Consider the following 17,972-nt stretch of genomic DNA (forward strand, 5'->3'; position numbering starts at 1 on the left):
ATCATCTTCCACCATGTTCACACTAAGGTCACTGAATCACATACTAATCCTGGAATCTGCTCATATGAACTTTGTTTTGCCTCTGAATCTTACAACGGTCCAGTTCTCTCATGCACACTGTGACAATTTTACCACTGACCTTAGCTAAGGGAATATTGCAAGATACACTTTTTTTTACAAATTATTGTGATAAATTATAGAAACCCAAAGTTCAAGAACAGTGTGGCGCATACACTAGGTATTAAATAAATGCTGTCTGAAACCAGAGACAAAACTCATTATTTTTTGAGGACTCTTGCTTGTCTATAGAATAAGATGAAGTACTGATTCCAAAATACATTAAGTATGCTAAATAACTACCCATCACCTCATTAATTAGAGCTGGCTGAGCAATATATGCTGAATCTTCATTCCACAAACATAGAAATCTTTGACAGCCCCACAATTCTTCAGAATGACCCATTAGAAAAAGGTCCATTTAATTGAAATTCTTAATTGCAAGAGGGGAAGGATTCCTGGTTTATTGTTTACTCTTGTCTATACTTACCCCGCTTCAAACAGAATGTGTCAATTACATTCTAAGTTATTCACTATATTCAGACCAGGTGCCCTCAATTGCTGTAAACAATGGCCTTCAGTTTTCTTATTGCACTATAAATTTGGCAGGATATCTACTGGGAAAGGTGCAGTCATTCGCCATCTCGAGCCAGTTTTCATGCACCAGGCTTTTTTCCCCAACTGTGAATGTGTTCTGCTTGTCAGCAGAGTAAGTAATTAAAAGGTTCAGTGGTTAAATATTGCTACAAGTAGTTCAAAAATAAATTGTCATTTTAAAAGACAGACGGAGAGACAAACACAGATGGAGAATAAATGCATGATACATGGACTGATGTGGAACTAGAAAAAGAAATGCTGACACCATTCTTCACTAAAAGAAGACAGACAGCTAAATTTAAGGGTGGGGGAAGCCCATAAAGGAATAAGTTGTAATCGCGAGGCACATTATGGTATTCAATGGCAGGCGCTTTATGAGAGAAAAAAATCAATATAAGCATTACATTTGTAAACTAAAGTCGGGGTTATTGTTTCATTTGTCAAGGTTTTAGACCACAGAGTAGGAACATTTAAATGAGTGATTTAAGTCAAGCTAATCTTTCTGAGATTGTCCATTTATCCAAAACATTAAACTTAATTGGCACTTCAAGACAGATTACTTTTTTCTTTCTATCCTGGTTATCTTGACTCTCACCACTGGCTTCCTGCTGGGCTTTTGTTTTTGTTGTTGTTGTTGTTGTTTGTTTGTTTGTTTGATTGTTTTTACCAGACTCCTTAAGTCCCATAATTGCTGTTAATATGTATATCCTCTATCTCCCCTAAGCTCACTAATATCTGACAGCTCGCAACATCCCCAAAATTCGAAAAGGGGGAAAGGAACATTTATGATAAAATATATTTATATTTTACCTATTTTAAGATAAATTCATACCAAAATATCCATTTTCTCTTAAGAAAAATAATTGCAGGTATTTGTTATAATCTGGTTCCAAACATCATTATGTTACTTTGGATTTTTTTGTTTTTTAATTATTATCATTAAGAAAGCAAGCCACAAGAAAAGAGTCACTTGTAGCCATAGTTTGTCTGATTTCATCTCTTCTTGGTTCTCCATGAATAATGTACAGAACAGAGAGAAAAGATGAGGAACTTCATCCAGCAGAAGGAAAAAGAAGTGTATTATAGCTTGGCATGACTATTCCTGGTATTTGAAGTTCCCTGAAGAAATCTGTGTTTGTTGTTTATTTCAGCTATCTTTCCCACGTGGCACTCAAGTCTGCTCCATATGCTTTCTTATTAATCCTCCCAGTGGTTCTGTGATACACTTATTTTTCAGATGAGAACACTAATTTAGAGAGCCTGGAATGATTTTTTTCCTTAAAGGTTCACAGCTAGTACATGACAGAACTGGAGTTTGTATCCAAGTGTCCCATTGGTAAGGTGACAACCTAGTCCCCTCTCAGGCAGTGAGGGTCAAAGGAATGAATACATGCAGAGCACTTAGAAAGATGCCTGGCATAGATCCAGCCCTTGATAAATGATTATTGTATGTTGGGGCTTATTCTGCTAAGGTCTATGAAAGAGAAATGAACAGCATTTTGGAACATCCTAAAATAATAATTCTCAGCATTGATAATGGACCACCCACATTAAAAATAATGTGGTTGTTTATTAAAAGCGAAAATTCCTGGATGCTATCCTAGACCTCCCAACTAGAAACTAGAAAGGAAGGTTGGAAAGCTCAGTCTTCAACACACATCTCCTCAGAAATTTGGAGCACATTAAAGTTTGAGAAGTGTCTTATGACTTGGTCAGGTTTATTTGCATAATTTATAATGTGATTTTTCCAAGGTGATGTGTAAATAATTTAAGATGTTGATGATAATAGAAATGATAGACTAAAGTTTACATTTGTTTAGTGGTACGTTATTTGGATATTTTATAAGTCAAACATCTACAGAATGAGAAATTTGACCAACATTCCTACTCCTTATTATTCTTATCACTTCCATATTTAAATATCTGTTATGTTAGAAGAGCTTGAAGGAAACATTACTGTAGTGTCAGCTTTCTTACATTCACAGGTCAACAAGAATTATCAGTTTTCTGATAATTAGTTTTCCTAACCTATTATCGAGGACACCACAGGGGTGAGTCAGGAACTGCTGTCTACATTGTTCTTATATCCACTTAAATCCAGTCACAACGCAGTGTTCTCAATTATTCAAGGTCACAGACAACCAGAGAAGCCTGGTCATTGAAAACTTGGCTAATAGGAAACGACCAGAGTAGAGTAGAGCAACAGGCTCGTTAGAAGCAATCAGGCTCGTTAGAAGCAATAAGGATGCAAGGAGTGAGCTAGAATTAAGGGACCCTTCAGATGTCCAATCAAGCACATCTGCCAGTAGCTTCAATGTCTTAGCAAATCTTAGGTGCAAAGATGGACATGTAATATGTCACCCATCTCCTCGCTCCTTCAACCTCTGATCTGTCTTCCGTCTCTCCACTGTTTCATCTCTGTTTTTCTATCTCAGGTGCATTATAACTAATCTAAAACATTATTTAAGCTAACATGCTTAATTGCTTTATTTAAATTTTTAAAATCTGCAATTAGTAAATCCATTAGGGAACTCTATACCTGTTATACATACCTATAACTCACTCACTTTTCAGCTAAAATAGTCTCCTCTACCCAAGTTTACATCTTTCAAATGCATAGGTTGCTCTTCAGAAATAATGCAAGGCAATGATTCACTGTGGGCTCAGAGAACTAGACTATCACGTAATTAGATCTTATGAAATCTTTTAAAGATAGTCAAAATGAAGCCAGGTTTCTGGTATAAATGCAAAATGTCAAAGATACAGCCAATGAAAACATTGATTTTCAATGTAGTCTTGTGCTCCAGACTGTAACATTTATTTTTGAAATAATGACTCCTGCTTCATGTCAATACAGTGTTTGAAAGAAAAAGTGTGGTGTAATACTCATATTCAATCATATCAATGTCGAAAAGCCATTGTTTTTATAAAAGTGAGTTTTAGATGTTTGAAAAATATAATGTCAGAGAACTCAATGGTTTGCTTCAAAGATATTCCTGGCATGTTTCATATCACACTGTATTCATTATTGCCATCAACTGGGGCTGTCTCTGTACATAGACTTGGGAATTTGCAACCATGACAAATGCCAACTGACTTTCATCTGTTGGACAAAACCCACAAACTTAGGTATTACTACTTAATTTAGCGTCCCAACTTCAAGGAAGTCCACATGTCCCACAGATTTTTGAAGACACAAACCTAAGTATTTAGACGTCCCAAAATGCAAAGGAAAATATAATTGTTGCTATTTTGCACATGAGAAAACTATGTCCCAAAATACCTGGTGCTTTCTTGAGGAAGGAAGGGAAACATACCCTATATCTTAGATCTGTCAATAAAATACCCATTTTTTTGATAGAATGAAAACAATAAAAACCAAACACACAGAACTTCTTTCCTTGGTTTGGGAGGGGAACTAAAAATATCATTGGCTATTATTAGAACACAATAAGTGATCATTAATTGCAAAGGGGATCCAGTGGCATTTTTCATTCTGAATGTGGTCTGGTGCTCTTATTAGTGGATTCTTCGGAACTGGGAAGGCTGCCCTTGATCTCAATCAGAGCCCCTGTGCTGGCGTTGAGTACAGGTAGCATATGTTGGCACAATGGTCACCTCTGAGACCAGTTGTCCCTTGTCTCTCCCAGGCTGTCTTGCCATATATCACATATCAGTAGAGGCAGATATCAGCAAGCAAGTGATAACTGAAGCTTGATGATCCTTAGAGAAAACTCAATGAACTAAAGGAATTACTTCAAATAGAGTTTTCATGTCCCTTAGTTTTGGAAATGAGGGCTAAAGATGTCACCAATGTCAAAGCTCTCAACATCAAGACTAATGTAAGGGTGAGTCATTTCTATATTTACACTTACCTGGATATATAATTTTTAAGATACATAAGTCTCCAAAATGGAAATAAGATGTATAATAACAATGGCAATAATAATAACATGCGCTAACACTGAGAGTTATTACTGTGTTCTAAACACTTTATGTATAATTTGTAAACTGTATTTATATTAATCCTACCAAGAGTCTTATGAGAGCTGCTATATTATTCCTATTTTACACATGAGAAAGTGGGTACAGAAAGATTAAATAACAGGAAATTATCTCTTTATTCCCCACAATTCCTTCATTTTAAATGTGTTTCCTTCTGTATGCATGTAGAGCGTCTCACCTCATCTATTTGCAGAGCTGATATTCAGGGTCTCAGAACATGGTCACATCTTCATGCATGCACGTTGTTACATACATTTACTATCAACCCAAACTATATGCCTGTGTATATCAGAGTTTCTTCCCCTATATTTCTAAGATGGCTGGAAGTTATCTCTACTGCTGCAGAAATCACTACCCAAGGCATGAATTTCCTGTCTCCTTCCCTACTATAAACTGAATGTATGTGTTCCCTCAAAATGTATATGTTGCAACCTAATCCCCAAATGTGTTGGTATTTGGAGACAGGGCCTTTAGGAGCTTATTAGATCATGAGGGTGGAGCCCACATGAATGAGATTAGTGACCTTTTAAAAGAGACCCCAAAGAGATCCCTCACCTTTTCCACCATGTGAGAACACAGCCAGAGGATGGCCTTGGATGAACCAGGAAGCAGGCCCTCATCAGACAAGGAATCTACCAACACCTTGATCTTGAACTTCCCAGCCTCCAGACCTGTGAGAAACAAATATTTATTGTAAGCTATTCAGTCTATGGTATTTTTATTATTGCAGCTCAAGGAGAGTAAGCCATTCTCTGACTAGATTATGACTTTCAAAAGGCAAGAATTAATTTGTGCATTATTTCCATTATATGGCAAAGTACTTTACATATAGTGGTGCTTAATAAGTATAATTGAGTGAATGCAAGAAATTGGTGGCACTGACACTATTTTCTCATTTAGAAACAGGGAAAACGAATAATATGGCATCACAAAATAGTTGTGAAAATGGATTAAAAATATAAAATATGTATACTTATTGACAGGGGAGATACCATGATCACAAAGGTGGTTTTCCCAGGGCGAGGCTTATCCGTTGCATTCTGGATATGCTGACTCCTGAGATTTCCCCAAATGTGGGAAACTCGACTGCATAATTTGTGGTAGTGGAGGACTGTTCACGCTTTTCCCAGGGGAAAAAAAATATAAAATATGTTTAGGAAACTATAAAATGCCTTGTATATATGAATCAATTTGCCATACACACTGGACTTAAAGCAACAAAAGTTTAAGTATTGCTCCTACCTAAAAACTCAACAAGATCACAACTTTTAGCTGTTCCAAAGGTCAAATTCATTTACTGAAAGTTTATGGCACAACTACTCCACTACAGTTATCTTAACAACTATACAAAATATATATATATATATGCTTCTTAATTTGGGGATACAGTTCCTAAAACAGCAACAACAAAAAAAGAAGAAATCCCAACCTAAATAGATTAAGTTTATTCCAAATGGATACAACTCAAGTCTGCCAAGCCATTTATGAGTCAACGTTCTGCTTCTCGTATGTTCCACTATTTTAAATGATCACAAGAGATTTTTTTTTCTCCTGCAGCTTCTGTGTTTCCCAAGGATAAGTCCTGATATGCCTCCTCCTCATTATAAATAACCCTCAGTAATCCATTTTTACACTAATGGGCTACTTGGCTCTTTGTCTATGCACTCTTAAATCACCTGCAGTGTCTGTACCACTCCAAACCGTGAGACAAACTCTGGCCCAGATTAAAACGTACGCTAATAGGATTAATTCCATTTTGTACCTGTACACATTCTTCTCCGCATTTCGTACTTCAGTTTCTAGTAACTGAAATCCCTGAAACTTATTTGGTGGCCCCATATTTTCTATCCATAGCACCAGTTTCTTTAAAGCAAATATCCTAATGTCTGAGATGCCTAAATAAGTCTGCTGAACTTCTTCAAAAGTCTATCTACCTTTCCACTGATTTCTTGCAATTGGAATCTTGTTGATCATTTTACCCAGCTGCTTAACAGATTTTGGAAATTAATTTCAGTTTGAGCACTGACTAAAAATCTCCCAGTTTGGAGCGCCTGGGTGGCACAGTCATGAAGTATGTGACTCTTGATTTTGGCTCACGTCACGATCTCACGGTTCATAAACTCAATCCCCGTATCAGGCTCTGCACTGACAGTGCAGAACCTGCTAGGATTCTCCCTCCCTCTCTTTCTCTGCCCCCCTTCTCAAAAATAAATAAATAAACTTTAAAAAATCCCCATTTTACCTGCCCTTCCAGAGAAAGGTTACTCTGTTTCAGCTCTACCTATTGGTACATATTCACATGTTGCTAACATTGGAAAATTTGTGGCTTGGCTTTATCTTCATAGTCAGATATTCAATGTTCTTTAAAAAATTAAATCAGCTGTAAATTAATGCAGGCATGAGAGAGAGCTGGTATTGATTATATGCACACAAAAGCTTCCTTCTTTCCTTGCAACTTTTTCCTTCCTTTTCATTTTCTGGATTCTAGGTGTCTGCCTGGAATAGCGATTCTCAAAATTTCCCCAAGTCTCTATCATTAAACTTCAAACAAACATACATTGAATAGCAAGTTCGTTCCTGGGACTGTGGGGCTATAAACACATTTATGATGTCTTCTTTATCCTTGAGTGATGAGAAGTCATTGCAGCAGGATGAGAACCAAAGTCCAAGTCCTATCATTTCAGTGCTCCATGGGCTCCTATGAGTTTCTTTAACACGCTAGTCATACCCTTCCTGAATGCCTATGAAGTTTTCCTTCCAGAAAGTCACATGGACCATTTTGTCATCTCCTGCCTATCTTTACATCACTGTCACTTCATCAATGAGACCTTTTCTGAACAAGTCCTGTCAGCCTATAGCCTACTTTCCTACCCCGAGACTCTTTATCATCCCTTACTGCTGTGTTTTTCTCCATTGCACTTCCAATGTACTTTATATTGTATATGTATATGTACAGGAACTCAGCAAAAACTTGAATTAGTGAATGAATGAAGTACCAGAAATCAGGAACCATGTGAAATCATGAAGTAGACATCATTTCTAGTTGAGGAGGTTAGGAAATCCTTGACAAAAAAAATTCATTTGAGTTGATCATTTTAAAACATGGATAACTATGATAAAAAGAGGAAGGTTCTAAGGCAGTATAAGCCTCATCAAAATGCAGATGACATTACCACAAGTTCAAACTCTTGCTAGCAAAGGAGACTCCCTCCCTGTGCAGTCTAGAGAATGGAGAACATCAGCCCAAGCAGAGAGGTTGCATAGAGAGAAAGTTATCAAAACCTCCAAGCTTTTTGTAGAGGACCTGAAACACTTCAGAAAGGCATGTAAAATTTACTCAAAAGGCCCTGAGAGTCACTGAGGGTGTTGAGAAGGAACATTCTGTTAAAATTTAGATCTTATTAAAAAATAAGCACAGCATAAGGAAATGAAAGTAGGGTCACTGAAAAATTAGAGCTCAGGTAAAGGTCCCATGATAGATGTAAATAAAGAATGATAAAAAGTAGCATAAAAATGTAGCATTCTTTTTTATTTTTTAAGTTTTTATTTTAACCCAGTCAGTTAAACTACAGTGTAATATTAGTCTCAGGTTAGAATATAGTGATTCAACACTTCCATACATCAGCCCGGGCCCATCGTGACAAGGGTGCTCTTTAACCCTCATCCCCTATTTAACTCATCCCTCCATCCTCCTCCCCTCTGCTAACCATCAGTTCGTTCTATATACTAAGAGTTCGTTTCTTGGTTTGTCTCTCTTTCCCTCTCTCATTGTTTCCCTTTGTTTGTTTATTTTGTTCTTAAATTCCATATGAGTGAAATCATATGGTATGTGTCTTTCTCTGACTGACTTATTTCACTTAGCATTATACTTTCTAGCTCCATCCATGTTGTTGCAAATGGCATGATTTCATTCTTCTTAAGGTTGAATAATATTGCATTGTGTGTGTGTGTATATATATATATTGTGTGTATATATATATATACATACATATACATATATACATATACATACATATATACATATATACATATGTATATACATATACATATGTATACATATACATATATATACATATATACATATATATACATATATATGTATATATATATGTATATATATGTGTGTGTGTGTATATATATATATATATATATACACACACACACGTACCACATCTTCCTTATCCATTCATCATTTGATGGACACTTGGGCTGCTTCAATATCCTGGCTACTGTAAATAATGTTGTAATTAACATAGGGGTGCATGTATCCCTTTGAATTAGTCTTCTTGTTTTCTTTGAGTAAATACCCAGTAATGTGAATGCTTGATCATAAAGTAATTCAATTTTTAACTTCTTGAGGATCCTCCAAAGCTTCCCACAGTTGCTGCACCAGATTGCATTCCCACCAATAGTGCAAGAGGGTTCCTTTTTCTCCTCATCCTTGCCAACACCTGTTGTTTCTGGCATTGATGATTTTAGCCATTCTGACAGGTGTGAGGTGATAGTTCACTGTAGTTTTGATTTGCATCTCCCTGATGGTAGATGATGAACACTGTTTCATGCATTTCTTGGCCATCAGTATGTCTTCCTTAAAGAAATGTCTGTTCATTTCTTTTGCCAATATTTTAAATGAATTATTTTGGGGGTTTTTTTGGTGTTGAATTGTATAAGTTCTTAATATATTTTGGATACTAATCCTTTATCACATATGCCATTGGTAAATACCTTTTCCCATTCCATAGGTTGCCTTTTATTTTTGTTGATTGTTTCCTTCTCTGTGCAGAAGCTTTTTATTTTGATGAAATCCTAATAGTTTATTTTTGCTTTTGTTTCCCTTTCCTCAGGAGACCTATTTAGCTAGAAGTTGCTACAGCCCATGTCAAAGAAGTTACTGCCTGTGTTCTTTTTTAGGCTTTTTATGGTTTCAGGCCTCATATTTAGGTCTTTAATCCATTTTTAGTTATTTTTGTCTAAGGTGAAAGTGGTCCAGTTTCATTCTTTTGCATGCAGCTGTCTAGTTTTCCCTAAACCATTTGTTGAACAGACTGTCTTTTGCTCATTGCATATTCTTTTCTGATTTATGGATTAATTGACTCTATTTTTGTGGGTTTATTTCTGGATTTTATATTCTATTCCATTGATTTATGTGTCTGTTTTTGTGCCAGTACCATAATGTTTTGACCACAACAGCTTTGTAAAATAACTTGAAATCCAGAATGGTGATGCCTCCAGCTTTGTTATTCTTTTTCAAGACTGCTTTGGCTATTCGGGGTCTTCTGTGGGTCCATACAAATTTTAGGATGCTTTTTTGTAATGCTGTTGGTAATTTGATAGGGATTACATCATTAAATGTGTAGATTTCTTTGGGTAGTATAGACATTTTAACAATATTTGCTCTTCTAACCTATGAGTATGGAATGTCTATTTCTTTGTGTCGTCTTCAATTTCATTCATCAGTGCTTTATAATTTTTCAGAGTACATGTCTTTCACCTCTTTGGTTAGATTTATTCATAGGTATCTTACTATTTTTGGTGCAACTGTAAATGGCCTTTCTTTTCACATTCATTTGCATGACAAATGTTTCTCCATCATCTTCAATCTGTAGCTGTCTTTAGGTCTAAAATGGGTCTCCTGCAGGCATATAGGTGGGTCTTGTTTTTAACCCATTCTATCACCCTATGTCTTTTGATGGGAACGTGTAATCTATTTACATTTAAAGTAATTATTGGTAGATACGTGTTTATTGTCATTATAATACTTGTTTTGTGTTGTTTATGAAGATTTTCTCTTATCTGTTCTTATCTCTCTTCCATGTTTTGTTGATTTTCTTTAGTGATAAACCTGAATTTCTTTCTCTTTAATCTTTGCATATTTATTACTGGTTTTTGATATATGGTTACCATTAGGTTACCACTAGGTTTATATACAACCTCTTCTGCATATAGCAGTCTATATTAAGTTGATGGTTATTTAAGGTTGAACCCAGTCTTTTCTCCTTTCCTCCCCATGTTTTAGGTATATGTTACTGTATTTTATATCCTTTTTTTTGTGAGTTCATTGACTGATTTTTTACAAAAATACTTTTTTTTACTGATTTTGTGTTTCCTACCTTCATACTGTCATTTTTGGTCCGTGTTTCCACTCAAAGAGTTCTTTTTAATATTTCTTGCATGACTGGTTTAGTGGTCATGAACTCTTTTAGTTTTTGTCTGGGAAACTCTTTATATCTCTTTCTATTCTGAATGATAACCTTGCTAGATAGAATATTCTTGGCTGCAGATTTTTCCCATTCAGCACTTTGAATATATCATGCCACTCTCTTCTTTTTTGCAAAGTTTCTGTTGAAAAATGTCTTGCTAGTCCTATGGATTTTCCTTTAAAGTAGTTACTATATGAAGAAGAGGTCCTGGAATGTATTGCGGTGCTCTATCCCCTGTTCACCAGAACCTCTCCCTTCAGGAAAGTATCCTATGTATGTTGTTTACACCAGGTTGTTGTGTCTGAGTTGCTTTTCCTTTCAGCGAAGTCATCAGCACTGACTCTCTACCTATTCTGGATTGTGCTTACTCTCTGTGGTGTTAGTGGGACCCAGTCAGGCCAAATGTGAGGGGGTGTGCCTGCTGGGGCACTTGGGAGTGGAGTTGGTGGTGCTAGCAAAATATGCGTTGGTCCACTAATTCTGTGCCAGGTCTCTGGAAGTGTTCCAGTGGTTAGGGTTGCTCACTGGTTGGCTGGGGTTGCAAGGCTGTCCAAGGCATGATATCTGGGTGCTGTCATGTGGCAGTTGTGCACCTGGTGGTTGGGTGTGGCATCTGTGTACCTTTACAAAATTTGCCATAAGCCCTGGGCTGAGGCTACAAGTGTCTATGTAGGCCTGCCTCCCACAAGTGGGTCTGTTTTTATGCTGGGGGTCAGGGAGGAAAATGGTACCTGTAGCTCCCTGTTTCAGAGTTCTCCCTCTGAAATCAGAATGAACAGATCTATCTCCCATTTTTCCCCAGGATTGTATAAACAGCTGTGTTTTTTTTTATATAAATTTTTTTTAACGTTTATTTATTTTTGAGACAGAGAGAGACAGAGCATGAACAGGGGAGGGTCAGAGAGAGGGAGACACAGAATCTGAAACAGGCTCCAGGCTCTGAGCTATCAGCACAGAGCCCGATGCGGGGGTCGAACTCATGGACTGCGAGATCATGACCTGAGCCGAAGTCGGATGCTTAACCGACTGAGCCACCCAGGCGCCCCTAAACTGCTGTTTTTATTTTACCTCTGGCACAGGCTGTTGTCTCTTTAAGGGCAGAGACCCAGCTATCACTTGCCCACCTGTCTGGCCCAGTCCTGAGTCAGTTGACTTTTAAAGCTCCAGGTTCCAAGTCCCATATGTTTACAAACTCATGGAATGCAGCCACTCTGGTTTTTAAAGGCAAAAAGCTTGGGAATTGGTGTTCCCTTTGTGAGCTCCCTGTCGCAAAGACCCATTTCTCTGCCCTCCCTGCAGGTGAAGCTCCCTCTGTCCCCTGGGCAGCCTCCCTCTGCCTTTTTGACCTTCCTAACCTTTCAGATGCAGCTTCTTCCCTACATTTAGTTGTGGAATTTGTTCTGCCAGTCTTCAGGTTGCTCTATGGTTTATTGACTTGGATGTGGATGATAGCTAGTTGTGAACATGGGACAGGGTGAGCTCAGGTTCTTCCTATTCTACCTTCTTACCAAGCTCCTCTCAGAAATTAGCATCCTTAAGGTAAGAAAAATAATCTGAGTGCCTATAAAACTTAGATATATTATACTCAAATCTGATAAATCAGTATATATGTACTGATTGCTCTTTCTTTTCTGCCTTGCACAGTAGAATTTTCCTCAGAAATAGTTTCAAATATAGACTGGTGCAATCATTTTCCTCAAAGTACTTCTTCATGAACAAATGTAAAATCATGTTCAAAAATTGGCTTCTAAACCATGATAAGCATTAATGCTGCTTCTATTCCAACTATTTCTCCTATTAGTAGTGGAGGGGAAAATACACCAGCTACATATTGTGACAATTCACAGAGGATCTTCAGAAGAGATCGATATATTTCAGTTCTAATGAAAAGTATATCTATGTACATTCAATGGTAAAGAAATACCATCTAAAAAAATCAAAAAACTGGTCTGTGGTAAAGAAAAGAGGACCTCGGTAAGGATCCTAAGTGTATGAGTTACCCTTACCAATAATTAAACAGGTCAAATCTGGTCGAATAGTCTATTGATAGGTAAACTGCAACTGTTTGTAGAACCTAAAGGGGAAAGTTTAATTTTTTTATTGCGTTGATGAAAATCTCTACATGATGCCTCATATAACGCACATACTAGGCTCTTCTCTAGGAGTGAACCTTTGTTTTAGACTACCTAATGGATTTTCAAGGACAAATTTTATATGATGTGACTGAGTTTCTGAGAACCCATGAATTCTTCTCAGAGAAAATGCCTATCACTTCACCAGAGCATAAAGTGTAGTCTATTTTGAATTTAGCTTTTAAGGATCAAAGAAACAAATTCTGTTACTGATGACAAATATACGCTGAGTTTCTTTGCAAAAATTGTATAGAATGTAGTTTTGGAAAAGTCTACTAATAGCCTCTTGAAAAAAAAAATTAATAATAAAACAAATGGGAAGGGAAAACATCACCATGCCAAGCCCAAAGAAACTGCCAGATCCAAGATCTTTCTGAAGCAATTCTGTTGACTTTGTACAACTATTCTCACAGGGGCTGATTCTGAATAGAATGACAATTAAAGGCACTTAATGTGAAACAAGGACTATATGAGAAAATACAAACTGCTTTCAGCATTATCTGCTTTTACACTCCCCAAGAATGCATCGATAATAACAATGAGTGTGAGCCAAAATACATGATGCCTGTTATCAGTGAATAACAGAGGAGAGTTAGAAATTGAGACATAAAACATTACTTACTTACTCAAATCAAACCTCTGTAGTTTGTCTGCCATAAACCATGTACAAGTAAGCCCTGATTTTAACATCTGAGAGTAACAAATTATAAAATATTCAAAATAGCATTAGAACTGTTGACAGAAGCATTTGGTTCATGTTTACTTGAATCTTAGATACTTTCAAACTGAGTATTAGAGTGACTGGCTAATGTGTTTTGTAATGCAAGGCTAATACTAATTATATCTTTTGCTCAGAACACATTTGCCTAAGATAAACTTCCCAGGATGGATGAAACTCTTGGAAAGAGTACCAAATCTTTCAATCCTCCAGGAAGATTAATAAATAATAGGAGTTAATATACAGTGCCATGAAAGTGTTGATTATCAATATTCCTATATGATACTTTTCTCTCAGCCAGATCCACTCAGATCTCCAGGTATTCCCAGAAGGACAATACAAAGTGCCAAATAATAATGGATGATAAAACTCTGGCCCTTGAGCTGCTAGATAATTAATGTTCATTTTTTTTCTTATTGCAAAGTAATGCACACTATCCCCACATAACCTCCCCATAATTTAGTAAAAATGCAAATTCTTCATCCAATGTGCATGCACACCTCTAGAAAGATAATGGAGCCATTGTTACCCGTGCAAACATGTGAACCTATTAAAGTCAGATTGAAATGTATTAAAGAGGAGGGATAAGATCAAGAAAACAGAGATGCCCAAAATCACAGAAAATGTTATTGTGCTGAAATCCAGAGAGATATTAAAGTTTCCTCAGAGTAGCAGAAATCAAACATGCAATCTAGTGAATATGAGCCAGATATTTGACAAAGCACTTGATCAATGTACATCTCAAATTAAAAAGTCACAAGGCGACAGGGCACATGAGTGGCTCGGTTGGTTGAGCAGCCTCCTTTGGCTCAGGTCATGATCTCATGGTTCGTGAGTTCAAGCCCTGCATGGAACTCACTGCTATCAGCTCAGAGCCCACTTCAAATTCTCTGTTCCCCTCTCTTTCTGTGCCCTCCCTCTCTGCCCCTCCCAGCATCTCAAAAATAAGCAAAAAAAAAAAATTTTTTTAAGTCACAAGACTGCAATACAAATGCGTGATTTTAAGAGGTCAATCTTCCATCCCATACCTGGATAAAAGGAAGATCTATTAAAGGTGGAATGTGGAATCCTGGTTACGTTCAGAACTGCACTGTCTGTAGGATGGACCAACAAAAGCAGGCCTGATTATGTCACTTTCATTTTGCACTATTTGAAAAGTTACATCCTTTCATGATAGGCTTGCTTTGTGTCTGATGAATACAGTGGGAATTTTTTAGGAGGGAAGAGTTTAAGTTTTCCTTACACACCATTTCAGTTTCATTATAAAATTTATGTATTATTAAAGAAAGTTACAGCTGTAGAAATAGCAATTGAGAAACTTATTGTCCTCCAATAAATACACTTATCAAGTAACCTTCCCCTTTAATTTTCATCAAATATTACCATCTTTGTGGCACTTTAACAAAGGCCTCAACTTTACTGTTAATAATTCAATTGTATTTAATTCTTTATAGATTTCATCAAATGTATAGACTCTTTCATAGAAGCTTTCTATTTACATCCCGGTGCAGTTTTTTTCTATAGTGGTATTTCCCCACTGATCATCTCTGTTTAATATTTATTTTTATCAGTGTATATTAAATGATTTTCATGAATAAAACAAAATAAAAAACAACTAAGACGGCATCGGCATTATTTTCTCCTGGAATTTATTTTTTAAATAATGGAGGGAAAATATCATGAATTATTAATCTGCCATTAATAAATGGAACTTAATAAATGGCAGATATATAATTCATAATGAGAAAAAACTATTTTTTCTCACTTGAGAATAATGGAAAGACACGTGAAACAGCACTTGTTGTGAAATCACAAGACCATCAGCCATGGATACCCCGTTTGCCAACTTTTAGTTGCATTGAGGAATGCCATCAAGTTGGTGTTTCCATGCATATGTACCCTTTCCTTTAATTTCAACCTGTAGAAGTGATAATATTGTTTATAGCACAGTAAATATTTCTATAAAACTTGTTACCCAATAGCTGAAGGACTAAAATAAAGACTTTTTTTAAATGAAAAGTAAAATACCATGATCTCAAATGATTTGCTAAAGATAGAAAGGTAATACTCAAAAGTAAAGATCAGCAAGTTATAGGCACCTATTTCTAAATGTTTGGAACAAAGCTATCCCAGAAAAAAGAAAAGTGTGGGGTTTTAGATTAGCTTAATGCAAAATACTTGACAGATACAAAACACACAGCTTCTATGCTTCTTTTTTTGGACCACGTATTTGAATGAAATTACATCTTCATATCACACTGAAACAAAAAATGTTGCATGGATAAAAAGTTGGTTTTATGCCTTCTTTTGAAGATCAAAGAAAATGCCATGACCTCTAATGTTTGACATATATATGATATAAAGATCCCAAAGCGTGGTTTTCATTTTAACATATTTTCTATAAGTCATATTTCATGAGAATGATATAAATGCAAGATGTTTTATTTTCCCTTTATCTATAGATGTTTTACTTGCTCTTTTTAGTGAATGTATAATGAAATAGCTTTGTGTTTTTCTGACATAGATTTAGAAAGGCAAATATGTCAGGAGATTGGAAGAAATTAATTCTTCATTCACATTCCCCTGTAGATTCCAAACTGATTAAAACTAGATAGAGGAGCAGAACCAATTAAGAATAGACATAACCTGTGCAACCATTCGTGGTATTTTTGCACAGGAGCCAGAGGGGAATTAAAATGCAATGCTGCTTTAGTAATACACATTCTGGATGAGGGTACATTTTGGTCTGGCAGCAAAAATGGGCTCTCTCTGATCCCTGTCCTGACTTGGTTTCTATGACTAAACTTGCATCAATGAGCTTGAAGAAACAGGAACCACAGAAGGGTGGATGAAATGTTCTTTCTTAGCCTCTCTTCTTTAGGAGGGCAGACGCACCCAGTGTCATGGTCTGAGGAAGGAACACAGGAAAGGGAAGACTGGAGTTCTGAAAATATCTTGCAGCAACTTTAGTGCAAATGGTATAATAAAAAATGCTTTGGGGTGCCTGGGCGGCTCAGTTGGTTAAGTGTCTGACTCATGATTTTGGCTCAGGTCATGACTTCATGGTTTGTGAGTTCGAGTCCCTTGTAGGGCTCTGCATTGACAGTATGGAGCCTGCTTGGGATTCTCTCTCTCCCTCTCTGTTCCTCTTCTGCTTGTTCCTTCTCTCCCTCTCACTCACTCTCTCTCTCTCTCTCTCAAAATAAATAAAACTTAAAAAATTATTAAAACTTTTTTTTTGCAATGATTTCACACACACACACACAAAAAGGTATCATGCTGTAGACAGAGGCAGGATCGAAATCCTAATTTTGCTGCTTTATTGTGTCATAATGGTCTCATCCATATAAAATACAGATAATAATACTGCTGGTATCAAATCAAGAAAGCTCTCAATCGTAAGACAAGGTTTTTTAAATGCCACTGGGAGAAAAATTGAGAAAAAAAATCACAACCAATTAAAATATGACAAAAAGCTCTTAATGCTATGAATTTCTGTTTTGTGAGCATATTGAAAGACCTCTTCTAGAATTAATTATACATAGATGTTTTGAATCATACACACTGTCATACATATATAAAAAGTAGAATATAAGTAACATAAATTGGTTTAGATATTCTTAAGCCTTCTTCATATTCAGATTCAAACTTCCAAATCAGTTCTTCAATCAGATTTGTCAACATCTGAGTTTTTCATTATAGCTTCTCTTGTGCCATCAAAAGTGTTATGGGTACAGCATTTATTTTTAAAAATACATAAACCCACTAAAAACCATTGGCATCGGGCTACCCTGCTGTGCATGTGTAGAATCTGCCTACTGTCAGTGCAGGTTTAGGGATTCTGCTGCACATGTGTGGCTTGCTACTCTCCCACTATCACCCACCAGCTATGTGGCTCCTATGAGCTGAAAAGCACTTCATTTCTTGTCCCTGCGATTTCCTTCCTAGCTCATGACATCTATTCCTCATGTTTTAAAGGCTGGTAATTTTCAGGTTCTCGCATGTGCGGGTTGTAACAAATTCCATCTCCACTTCTGGCTCACACATAACAATTGTAAGAAGTCATTAGTTTTAAGACATAGCTTGATTTGAGAACTCTTAAAATATGAAAAAGTATGTATCAGAGAATTGATGAGAAATAGTAGTTGTTATGTAGATTTAAATGAGTTAAGCCATTTGAAGACCCTGGAATAATGGCCGATCCATTGTAAGCACGCACCACATGTGGTGAGTTACCATTGCTGCTGGCTAATCTAGCACATG

At 36.5% G+C, this 17,972-nt stretch overlaps 1 non-coding gene across 1 annotated transcript; it reads left to right on the plus strand.

Annotated features, from left to right (window-relative positions):
- The first annotated feature begins 5,628 nt into the window (after positions 1 to 5,628).
- LOC122238283 lies at positions 5,629 to 5,789 on the plus strand. The gene has a single exon (XR_006217228.1). It is a non-coding gene; the product is annotated as a U1 spliceosomal RNA (small nuclear RNA).
- Positions 5,790 to 17,972: the final 12,183 nt, after the last annotated feature.

This window comes from Panthera tigris, chromosome B1 (assembly GCF_018350195.1).
Source record: "Panthera tigris isolate Pti1 chromosome B1, P.tigris_Pti1_mat1.1, whole genome shotgun sequence".
NCBI lineage: Eukaryota > Metazoa > Chordata > Mammalia > Carnivora > Felidae > Panthera > Panthera tigris.